Source organism: Triticum aestivum, chromosome 4A (assembly GCF_018294505.1).
Source record: "Triticum aestivum cultivar Chinese Spring chromosome 4A, IWGSC CS RefSeq v2.1, whole genome shotgun sequence".
NCBI classification, from domain to species: Eukaryota; Viridiplantae; Streptophyta; class Magnoliopsida; order Poales; family Poaceae; genus Triticum; species Triticum aestivum.
The window spans coordinates 705596157-705608960 of NC_057803.1; positions in this window are offsets into that span (position 1 = coordinate 705596157).

The window sequence follows — 12804 nt, forward strand, 5'->3', positions numbered from 1 at the left end:
TCAAATCCCGAAACAGTCGCACAGGCGATATGTGGTGAAAAAGGCGATGCGGGAATCAAGGTGTCCCTGCCTTATCCCATCCGAATACTGCGGTCTTCTCCGCTTCGCGCGCTTCCCAAAATTCGGATCCCACTAAATCCGCTAACCACAGGGCAACTTGTCAGACGGAAGATCTCCTGCGATCCGTCACTCGGAAATCTCCAAGTTCATAAAGTTCACTCGACAGATATAAAGAATGGATCAAGGCGACTGAACGAAAGTTGACACCCTCACTTGAAAGTCATTGATCCAGAGCAAAACACCTTTACAGCACCAGAAAGCAGGTCGGAAAGATTGCCAACTCCTTCCTCACTCAAACCTCGATCCATTCGGGGGCTACTGATGAAGTCATGTACCTAGGGTAGGGTCATGAACCTGTCCAAGGTACCCTCCCCAAGGACATCTTTTAGAAGAAGCCGTCTTCCAGTCGACCAAGAGGAACTCCACTCGACGGACTAGAAGACACTCGATGAACCTGAAGACACTCGACCAAGAAGAGTCACTCGACCACCAGGAGTTCAAGATCTACTCTGAATCCAAACAGTTTGTAATTACGTAGTCTTTATGGTCATGATGACACTTTATGTAAGGCGTTACCAGTAACGCCTGACCTTAATGTACTTTAACCCTCCGCTACGTGGGCTGGCCGGGGTCCTGGTGTCCTCTATATAAGCCACCCCCCTCCGCTGGTAGAAGGGTTCGCACCCCTGTAACTCTCACACATATAATCCAGTCAACCGCCTCCGGGCTCCGAGACGTAGGGCTGTTACTTCCTCCGAGAAGGGCCTGAACTCGTAAAACACTTGTGTGCACAACTGCTCCATAGCTAGGATCTTGCCTCTCCATACCTACCCCCTATTCTACTGTCAGACTTAGAACCACAACAGGGCATCCCCAAGCTTAGTTGCTTGGTTGTCCTTGAGTAGTACCTTGGGGTGCCTTGGGCATCCCCAAGCTTAGGCTCTTTTCACTCCTTATTCCATAGTCCATCGAATCTTTACTCAAAACTTGAAACCTTCAACCACACAAAACTCAAAAACAAAACTCGTAAGCTCCGTTAGTATAAGAAAGTAAAACCACCACTTAGGTCCTGTAATGAACCCATTCTAAATTCATATTGGTGTAATATCTACTGTATTCTAACTTCTCTATGGTTCACACCCTCCGATACTACTCATAGGTTCATCAAAATAAGCAAACAACACAATGAAAACAGAATCTGTCAAAAACAGAACAGTCTGTAGTAATCTGTATCAAACGTATACTTCTGAAACTCAAAAAATTATGAAATAAATTTCTGGACCTGAGGAATTTGTCTATTAATCATCTTCAAAAAGAATCAACCTAAAGTCACTCCCCAGTAAAAAATGGCAGCTATTCTCGTGAGCGCAAAAGTTTCTGTTTTTTACAGCAAGATCATAAAGACTTCACCCAAGTCTTCCCAAAGGTTCTACTTGGCACTTTATAGAAACAAAAGCAATAAAACATGATTACTACAGTAGAATAATCATATGGACACACAAAACCAGTAAGGATAAATATTGGGTTGTCTCCCAACAAGAGCTTTTCTTTAATGCCTTTCCAGCTAGGCATGATGATGGCAATGATGCTCACATAAAAGATAAGAATTGAGACATAACGGGAGCATCATGAAGAATATGACTAGCACATTTTAGTCTAACCCACTTCCTATGCATAAGGATTTTGTGAGCAAACAACTTATGGGAACAATGATCAACTAGCATAGGAAGGTAAAACAAGCATAAGTTCAAAAATTGAAGCACATAGAGAGGAAACTTGACATTATTGCAATTCCTACAAGCGTAAGTTCCTCCCTGATAATAATTTTCAGTAGCGTCATGAATGAATTCAACAATATAACCAGCACCTAAAACATTCTTTTCATGACCTACAAGCATAGAAAATTTACTACTCTCCACATAACCAAATTTCTTCTCATGAATAGTAGTGGGAGCAAACTCAACAAAATAATTATCATGTGAGGCATAATCCAATTGAAAACTAAAATCATGATGACAAGTTTCATGTTTATCATTATTCTTAATAGCATACAAGTCATCACAATAATCATCATAGATAGCAATTTTTTTTCTCATAATCAATTGGAACCTATTCTGAAATAGTGGAATCATCACTAAATAAAATTGACACTCTTCCAAATCCACTTTCATGTTCATCACAATAAGATTCAACAGCCTCCAAAATAGTGGGATCACTACTTCCTAAAGTTGACACTCTTCCAAACCCACTTTCATCAATATAATCATCATCAATAGGAGGCATGCTTTGATTGTAATAAATATTCTCATCAAAACTTGGGGGACAAAAAATATCATATTCATCAAACTAACAACATTGCAATCATGCTCATCATTCACATATTTCATGCCAAGCATTCTATGTAATTCTTATTCTAGCACTTGAGCACAATTTTCCTTTCCATCATACTCACGAAAGATATTAAAAAGACGAAGTGTACGAGACAAACTCAACTCCATTTTTTTTGTAGTTTTCTTTTATAAACTAAACTAGTGATAAAACAAGAAACAAAAAGATTCGATTGCAAGATCTAAAGATATACCTTCAAGCGCTAACCTCCCTGGCAATGGCGCCAGAAAAGACCTTGATGTCTACTACACAACCTTCTTCTTGTAGATGTCGTTGGGCCTGCAAGTGCACAGGTTAGTAGGACAGTAGAATATTTCCCTCAAGTGGATGACCTAAGGTTTATGAATCCGTAGGAGGCGTAGGATGAAGATGGTCTCTCTCAAACAACCCTGCAACCAAATAACAAAGAGTCTCTTGTGTCCCCAACACACCCAATACAATGGTAGATTGTATAGGTGCACTAGTTCGGCGAAGAGCTGGTGATACAAGTGCAAAATAGATAGTAGATAAAGGTTTTTGTAATCTGAAATTATAAAAACAGCAAGGTAGCAAGCAACAAAAGTGAGCATAAACGGTATTGCAATGGTTGGAAACAAGGCCTAGGGTTCATACTTTCACTAGTGCAAGTTCTCTCAACAATAATAACATAGATAGATCATATAACAATCCCTCAACATGCAACAAAGTGTCACTCCAAAGGCACTAATAGCGGAGAACAAACGAAGAGATTATGGTAGGGTATGAAACCACCTCAAAGTTATTCTTTCGGATCAATCTATTCAAGAGTTCGTACTAGAATAACACCTTAAGACACAAATCAACCAAAACCCTAATGTCATCTAGATACTCCATTGTCACCTCAAGTATCCGTGGGCATGATTATACGATATGCATCACACAATCTCAGATTCATCTATTCAACCAACACAAAGTACTTCAAAGATGCCCCAAACTTTCTACCGGAGAGTCAAGAACATGTGCCAACCCCTATGCATAGGTTCATGGGCGGAACCCGCAAGTTGGTCACCAAAACATACATCAAGAGGCACATGATATCCCATTGTCACCACAGATAAGCACGGCAAGACATACATCAAGTGTTCTCATAAAAGACTCAATCCAATAAGATAACTTCAAAGGGGAAACTCAATTCATCACAAGAGAGTAGAGGGGGAGAAACATCATAAGATCCAACTACAATAGCAAAGCTCGGGATACATCAAGATCGTGCCATAGAGGGAACACGAGAGAGAACACGAGAGAGAGAGAGAGATCAAACACATAGCAACTGGTACATACCCTCAGCCTCGAGGGTGAACTACTCCCTCCTCGTCATGGAGAGCACCGGAATGAAGAAGATGGCCACCGGTGATGGGTTCCCCCCCCCTCCGGCAGGGTGCCGGGAAGGGCTCCCAAGAGGGTTTTGGTGGCTACAGAGGCTTGCGGCGGCGGAACTCTTGGTCTATCTTCATATTCGATAGTTTTAGGGTACGTAGGGTTATATAGGCGAAAAAAGTCGGTCGGGGGGTGCTCGAGGGGTCCATGAGACTGGGGGTCGCGCCCTGTAGGGGGGGGGGGCGCCCCCCTATCTCCTGGGCTCCTCGAGGATCTTTTGACTTGATCTCCAAGCCTCCAGGATGATATTCTTGCAAAAAATCACGATGCCGAAGGTTTCATTCCGTTTGGACTCCGTTTGATATTCCTTTTCTTCGAAATACTGAAACAAGCAATAAAATAGCAATACGGGCTGGGCCTCCGGTTAATAGGTGAGTCCCAAAAGTAATAAAAAAGTGTATAATAAAGCCCATAATCATTCTAAACAGATAATAATATAGCATGAATGCTTCATAAATTATAGATACGTTGGAGACGTATCAGCATCCCCAAGCTTAATTCCTACTCGTCCTCAAGTAGGTAAATGATAAAAGAAAGAATTTATGAAGTGTGAATGCTAGAGGTGCACAAGTTTGATCAATGATAATTTCAATCACCTTTACTAGCATCATTATATGTCATAACAGTAGTTCATCTCATAAAACTTTTCACGAACTACTAACAAGCAATTCACATGTTAAAGCATAGAGCATAAACTTTCTTGAAAACTAGCAAACTTCATTCTTAGTCATCAAACAATTGCAATTCATCTTACTTTCAGGAAGAGTCTATGTCAGAGCTTTGGTTTAGCAAACATCATATACTCATCTATCATATAGTCTTCTACAATTGCTAACACTCACGCAATACTTGTGGTTATGAAGTTTTAATCAGACACAGAGAAAGATTGGGGCTTATAATGTTGCCTCCAAACGTATTCACCTTTGGGTGATGTCAACAATAATAGTTCATGCTAATGTACATCCAATTGGATATATATATCAGGATCACCCTAACACAAAGTGCTTGCCAGAGGATAAAATGAAAAATGGAAAGGTGAAGATAACCTTGACTCTTGCATAAAGTAAAAGACATAAAGTAAAAGATAGGCCCTTCGCAGAGGGAAGCAGAGGTTGTCATGCGCTTCCAGGGTTGGATACACAAAATCTTAATGCGAAAGAACGTCAGTTTATATTGCCCCTTGTATATGGACCTTTATTATGCAGTCCGTCGGTTTTATTGCTTCCATAACAAGTTCGTACAAAGCTTAATTTCTCCACACTAATAAGTCATGCATATTTAGAGAGCAACTTTTATTGCTTGCACCGACGACAACTTACTTGAAGGATCTTAATCAATCGATAGGTAGGTATGGTGGACTCTCATGGCAAAAACTGGGTTTAAGGAAATTTGGAAGCACAAGTAGTATCTCTACTTGGTGCTAGGAATTTTTGGCTAGCATGAGGGGGAAAGGCAAGCTCAACATGTTTGAATGATCCATGACAATATACTTTAACTAAGATGTGAGAAAACATAACCCATTACGTTGTCTTCCTTGTCCAACATCAACTCTTTAGCATGTCATACTTAATGAGTGCTCACAATTATAAAAGATGTCTATGATAATATATTTATATGTGAAATCTCTCTTCCTTCAATATTCTTTCATGAATTGTTCAAATGACTAATACAATGCTTGCTAACCGTCAATAAATTTACAACCTCTACTTCTTAGATGTGAAGTCATTTCTACCCATGGGATAAGAAAATGAGACATATATAATTCCAGATTTATGACATTCAACTCATTCAACCATTTAGTCATAGGATATAAGTGAAGCACAAGAGTAAATGACAAACTACTCCAAAAAGATATAAGTGAAGATCAATGAGTAGCAAAATAATTATGTAGCTATATGAAGACTCTCTATCATTAAGGAATTTCAGATCTTGGTATTGTATTCAAATAGCAAGGAAAACAAAATAAAATGACAATGCAAGGATAGCACAACGCATGTGAAGAAGCAAAAACTTAGGCTCAACCGATACTAACCGATAGTGGTTGAAGAAGAAAGGTGGGGTGCCTACTGGGGCATCCCCAAGCTTAGATGCTTGAGACTTCTTGAAATAATATCGTGGGGTGCCTTGGGCATCCCCAAGCTTGAGCTTTTATGTCTCCTTAATTCCTCTCATATCATGGTTTCTCTTCTTTTTATCAAAAGCTTAATTCACAACAAACTCAACAAGAACTCGTGAGATCGGTTAGTATAAACCAATGCAAAACCTTATCACTTTCTACTGTAACAATCACTTAAGTTATTATTCAACATTCAATACTAAATGCCTCTGAATATTTAATACTCCTATCCTCAAATAGAATCATTAAACAAGCAAACATATGCAAACAATGCAACTATAACAGCAATCTGCCAAAACAGTACAGTCCATAAAGAATGCAAGAGTATGAATACTTCCCTGACTCCAAAAATTAAGAACTAAAATTCCCACTGAAATATATTTATCATAGCTTAATATGAAAAAAGGTTCAACGTTATACCATTCTCTGAATTTTCAAGGGAATTTTTGCAACAGCGGTAAACTTCCTCCTCCCTCCCAGCTTCCCGCCGGCGTAAGTGCTCCGGTCGGTCGAGGCTTCAGCGGTGGGTGAGGCACGCAATGGCTCCCCAGTCGACCACTGCCCAAGTCGCGGCAATCGAGCCCGACAAATCGCTCTACGGCCTGTTCGACCTGTCGACTGGCTCCGCAGAGACTGTATCCGAGTGCGGCAGCAGTGATCCGGCGGCGGAGGTCCTGATGGTCAATGGGCCGCATGTTCCCCCCGGCTTTCCTGGCATCGAGGGAGGCAATGGAGGAGGCGATCCGTCGCACGACCATGAGGAGTATCGCCCCGAGCCCCTCAACTCGCAGCAGAGGGAAGAGCTTCGCCGCCGGAACATGGATGCGCTTCATACTCCGATCGTTGGAGAAACCCCTGAGGCTCGCGCCTTAGAGGACGCCCGCTCGGCCAACCTGGCTGAGCGCACTCGGCTAGAGAACCTTCAGTGGGCACTCGACGAGCGTGCATGGCAACGGATTCCAGACTCCAGTCGATGCCAACTCTTTAAACCTCCGACTCAGGTATACCGCACTCCGATCCAGAATTTGGCAGCTGCAACACTTATAGCAGAGTCGATTCAGCCTTCCCAGTCAGAGGCTGGCAGAGGCTTGATGCAGATCAGGGATTTGTTCCGCGCAGCAGGAGATCAGAATTCGGCTGTGTCGCAGTCGCGGAACAGGATTCTTAGCTGGTCCGTGGCGGCGAATATTGTCCAGTCGGCTCATAACCCCAGATCGCCCCCGAGGCGTGAAGGGAATGGCGCCCGACACGATCAGTACATGAACTATGAGCAGTATGATCACCGATTCGATCGCAACGATCGATGTTGAGTGCCCACTCCTCCCTCGAGGGGTGGATCATATATGCCTCGACAGCAGGATGGCAGACGCCAGCACAGTGGCGGGCGGAGAATTCCAGCCGACCCCAGGGAACAAGGCTTTGATGCGAGATCCATCATCGTTCAAGGTCTGGTCGACCGGAACAGAGCCCATAGAGAGGGTAATGACAGAGATGTACCCACCAGCAGCCGAGTGCATGTCATCAGAGCCATCAGAGCCGCGGTGATTCCTCCCAACTTCAGGTTGGTGACTGGAGTCAGCAAGTTCAACGGTGAGTCCAAGCCTGATACTCGGATTGAGGACTACCGAGTGGTTGTTCAGATCGGCGGTGGAAATGACGAGGTGGCCATGAAGCATCTGCCTCTCATGTTGGAAGGGTCAGCCAGGGCATGGCTGAATCAGTTGACACCCAGCAGCATCTACACGTGGGAGGACCTCTCCCGAGTGTTTGTCGGGACGTTTGAAGGAACGTGCAAGCGACCGACGGGACTGACAGAGCTGCAATCTTGCATACAGAAGTCGAATGAGACTTTGAGGGATTACATCCAGAGATGGATCACACTGCATCACACAGTAGAGAACGTATCTGATCACCAGGCAGTTTGCGCCTTCAAGGGGGCGTAAAGTACAGAGAGCTAAGCCTGAAATTCGGTCGAACCGGAGACATGTCTCTGAGTCGAATGATGGAAATAGCCACCAAATATGCCAATGGTGAGGAATAGGATCGGCTCCGGAGCGGCAAGCACAAGTCAGTCGCCCAAGACACCGGAGGCGGAAATTCCAGTCGAAAGCAAAAGCGTAAAGCCAAGGCAGCCGCTCCTGGAGAATCCTTGGCCCTGAATCAAGGAAAGTTCAAAGGGAAACCCAAGGGGCCTTGGAACCCCAAGAAAGTAAAAGATAAAGAAGGAAACGACGTGATGGATTTGCCATGTCACATCCACACCAAGAAAGATGAAGAAGGTAACTTCATTTACCCTAAGCATACCACTCGATGGTGTCGACTCCTGATACAGCAGTTCCAAGGGAAGCAGCCCAAGAACAAGGAAAAAGAGTCGGACAAGGTTGAGGACAAGGAGGATAGTGACGAGGAATATCCACAGGTCAATTCCACCTTGATGATTTTTCCCGATGTTGAGAGCAAAAACCGACTGAAAGTTATAAACCGAGAGGTGAATATGACTACTCCGTCAACACCCAATTACCTGAAGTGGTCTCAGACTGCCATTACGTTCGACCAATCTGATCACCCACGCACATAGGCACCCCTGGGAGGCAAGCGTTGGTGGTCGACCCAGTCGTTGAGGGCACTCGACTGACCAAAGTGATGATGGATGGCGGCAGCAGTTTGAATATACTGTATGCTGAGACGCTGAAAGGGATGGGCATTCCGATGTCCAGACTGATCACAAGCAACATGAGTTTTTATGGAGTCATCCCTGGCAAGAAGGCCGCATCACTCGGCCAGATTGCTCTTGACGTAGTTTTTGGTGATTCAAAGAATTTCCGCAAAGAGAAGCTGACATTTGAGGTTGTGGATTTCCAGAGTGCCTATCATGCAATTTTGGGCAGGCCAGCTTATGCACGTTTTATGGCTCGACCATGTTACGTTTACCTCAAACTAAAGATGCCTGGCCTTAAAGGCATGATCACTGTCACTGGTAACCGCGGAAATTCCAGTCGAAAGCAAGAAGGCAGAAGAGTGCTTCCAGAAAGGCTCAAAGATCGCCGATGCTCAAATGGTGGCAGAAGAGTGGCAGGAACACCAAAGTAATGCAGACCCGAGTGATTTGTTGCGAGCCAAAAAGCCTGCTACGGAATCAGCGTTCTAGTTGTCCGATGAGATAAAACCCGTTCACATCCACTCGACCAACCCTAACGCTGCTCCAACTCATATCTCCACAACACTCGACCCCAAATAGGAAGAAGCGCTCATCCAGTTCCTCCATGAGAACTGGGACATTTTCTTTGCATGGAAACCTTCTGACATGCTGGGTGTACCCAGGGGACTGGCTGAGCATCGTCTACAAGTCAATTCAAAGGCAAAACCTGTGAAGGAACATATGCGACGGTCTGCCGTCCAGAAAAGGAAGGCTATTGGCGAGGAAGTGGCTCGACTCCTAGCAGCAGAGTTTATCCGAGAGATTTACCACTCCGAGTGGCTCGTCAATGTCGTCATGGTCCCCAAAAAGGACAACTCGCTTCGCATGTGCATCGATTTTAAGCCTATCAATCGGGCCTGCCCAAAAGATCATTTTCCTCTTCCCCGCATCGACCAAATAGTCGACTCGACTACGGGATGTGAGCGACTGTCTTTCTTGGACGCTTATTCCGGGTACCATCAGATCCGTCTATTTGGACCCGATGAGATCAAAACGGCTTTCATCACCCCATTCGGGTGCTTCTGTTATGTCACCATGACATTCGGCCTCAAGAATGCCGGAGCCACGTTCATGAGGATGATTCAGAAGTGTTTACTCACTCAAATCAGTCGGAATGTGGAAGCGTACATGGACGACATTGTGGTCAAGTCACGGCAAGGTTCCGACCTGCTGACTGACCTCGCTGAAACATTTGCCAACCTCAGGAGTTACGATATCAAGCTTAACCCATCCAAGTGCACATTCGGAGGTCCTGGTGGAAAGTTACTCGGTTCTCTCGTTTCCGAACAAGGAAACGATGCAAACCCAAAGAAAGTAGGCACAATACTCCGAATGAAATGACCTGTGCGTGTGCACGATGTTCAGAGGCTTACTGGTTGCTTGGCCGCTTTAAGTTGATTCATCTCTCATCTCGGTTAGAAGGCATCGCCTCTTTACCGACTGATGAAGAAGTCAGACAAGTTCGAGTGGACTCCTGAAGCTGACGCAGCGTTTGCAGAGTTAAAAACCCTGCTTTCCACCCAGCCGGTGCTTGCTGCCCCAATCAGCAAAGAGCCTTTGTTGGTTTACATTGCAGCCATAGGACAAGTCGTCAGTACTGTACTTACGGTCGAGCGGGAAGAAGAAGGGAAAGCCTTCAAAGTTCAGCGCCCAGTATATTACATTTCCGACGTCCTGACCCCATCCAAGCAACGATACCCTCATTATCAGAAGCTTGTATATGGGATTTATATGACCACGAAGAAAGTGTTGGGGAACGTTGCAGAAAATTAAAAACTTTCCTACGGTTTCACCAAGATCCATCTATGAGTTCATCTAAGCAACGAGTCATGGGAGAGAGATTGCATCTACATACCACTTGTAGATCGCGTGCGGAAGCGTCCAAGGGAACGGGGATGATGGAGTCGTACTCGCCGTGATCCAAATCACCGATGACCAAGTGCTGAACGGACAGCACCTCCGCATTCAACACACGTACGGAACATACGACGTCTCCTCCTTCTTGATCCAGCAAGGGGGAGGAGAGGTTGAGGAAGAAGGCTCCAGCAGCAGCACGACGGCGTGGTGTTGGTGGAGAGGCAGTACTCCGACAGGGCTTCGCCAAGCGCTTAACGGAGGAGGAGAGGTGTTGGGGAGGTGAGGGGCTACACCTTGGATCAGGTGTTCAGCCCTCCCCTCACCCCTCTATTTATAGGGGAAGGGGCAAGGGGGCCGGCCCCCTCTAGATGAGATCTAGAGGGGGGGGCGACGGCCAGGGAGGGGGCTTGCCCCCCAAGCAAAGGGGGTGCGCCCCCTTAGGGTTCCCCCCCCCCAACCCTAGGCGCATGGGCCCAAGGGGGGAGGGCTGGGGCTGGTTCCCTGCCCCATGTGGCCTATGGGGCCCTCCGAGAGGGGTGGCCCCTCCCGGTGGACCCCTGGAACCCTTCCAGTGGCCCCGGTACAATACCGATATCCGCCGAAACTTTTCGGTGTCCGCATGACAACTTCCCATATATAAATCTTTACCTCCGGACCCTTCTGGAACTCCTCGTGACGTCCGGGATCTCATCTGGGACTCCGAACAACATTTGGTAATCACATACAAGTCTTCCTAATAACCCTAGCGTCACCGAACCTTAAGTGTGTAGACCCTACGGGTTCGGGAGGCATGCAGACATGACCGAGACGGCTCTCCGGTCAATAACCAACAGCGGGATCTGGATACCCATGTTGGCTCCCACATGCTCCTCGATGATGTCATCGGATGAACCACGATGTCGAGGATTCAATCAACCCCGTATACTATTCCCTTTGTCAATCGGTACGTTACTTGCCCGAGACTCGATCGTCGGTATCCCAATACCTCGTTCAGTCTCGTTATCGGCAAGTCACTCTTCTCGTACCGTAATGCATGATCCCGTGACCAGACACTTGGTCACTTTGAGCTCATAATGATGATGCACTACCGAGTGGGCCCAGTGATACCTCTCCGTCATACGGAGTGACAAATCCTAGTCTCGATCCGTGTCAACCCAACAGACACTTTCGGAGATACCTGTAGTGCACCTTTATAGTCACCCAGTTACGTTGTGACGTTTGGTACACCCAAAGCACTCCTACGGTATCCGGGAGTTACACGATCTCATGGTCTAAGGCAGAGATACTTGACATTGGAAAAGCTCTAGCAAAAACGAACTACACGATCTTGTGCTATGCTTAGGATTGGGTCTTGTCCATCACGTCATTCTCCTAATGATGTGATCCCGTTGTCAATGACATCTAATGTCCATAGTCAGGAAACCATGACTATCTGTTGACCAACGAGCTAGTCAACTAGAGGCTTACTAGGGACGTATTGTGGTCTATGTATTCACACGTGTATTACAATTTTCGGATAATACAATTATAGCATGAATAAAAGACAATTATCATGAACAAGGAAATATAATAATAATCCTTTTATTATTGCCTCTAGGGCATATTTCCAACAGTCTCCCACTTGCACTAGAGTCAATAATCTAGTTACGTTGTGATGAATCGAACACCCATAGAGTTCTGGTGTTGATCATGTTTTGCTCGCGAGAGAGGTTTAGTCAACGGATCTGCGACATTCAGATCCGTATGTACTTTGCAAATATCTATGTATCCATCTTGAACATTTTCACATATGGAGTTGAAGCGACGCTTGATGTGCCTGGTCTTCTTGTGAAACCTGGGCTCCTTGGCAAGGGCAATAGCTCCAGTGTTGTCACAGAAGAGTTTGATCGGCCCCGACGCATTGGGTATGACTCCTAGGTCGGTGATGAACTCCTTCACCCAAATTGCTTCATGCGCTGCCTCCGAGGCTGCCATGTACTCCGCTTCACATGTAGATCCCGCCACGACGCTCTGCTTGCAGCTGCACCAGCTTACTGCTCCACCATTCAACATATACACATATCCGGTTTGTGACTTAGAGTCATCCAGATCTGTGTCAAAGCTAGCATCAATGTAACCATTTACGACGAGCTCTTCATCACCTCCATAAATGAGAAACATGTCCTTTGTCCTTTTCAGGTACTTCAGGATACTCTTGACCGCTGTCCAGTGTTCCTTGCCAGGATTACTTTGGTACCTTCCTACCAAACTTACGGCAAGGTTTACATCAGGTCTAGTACACAGCATGGCA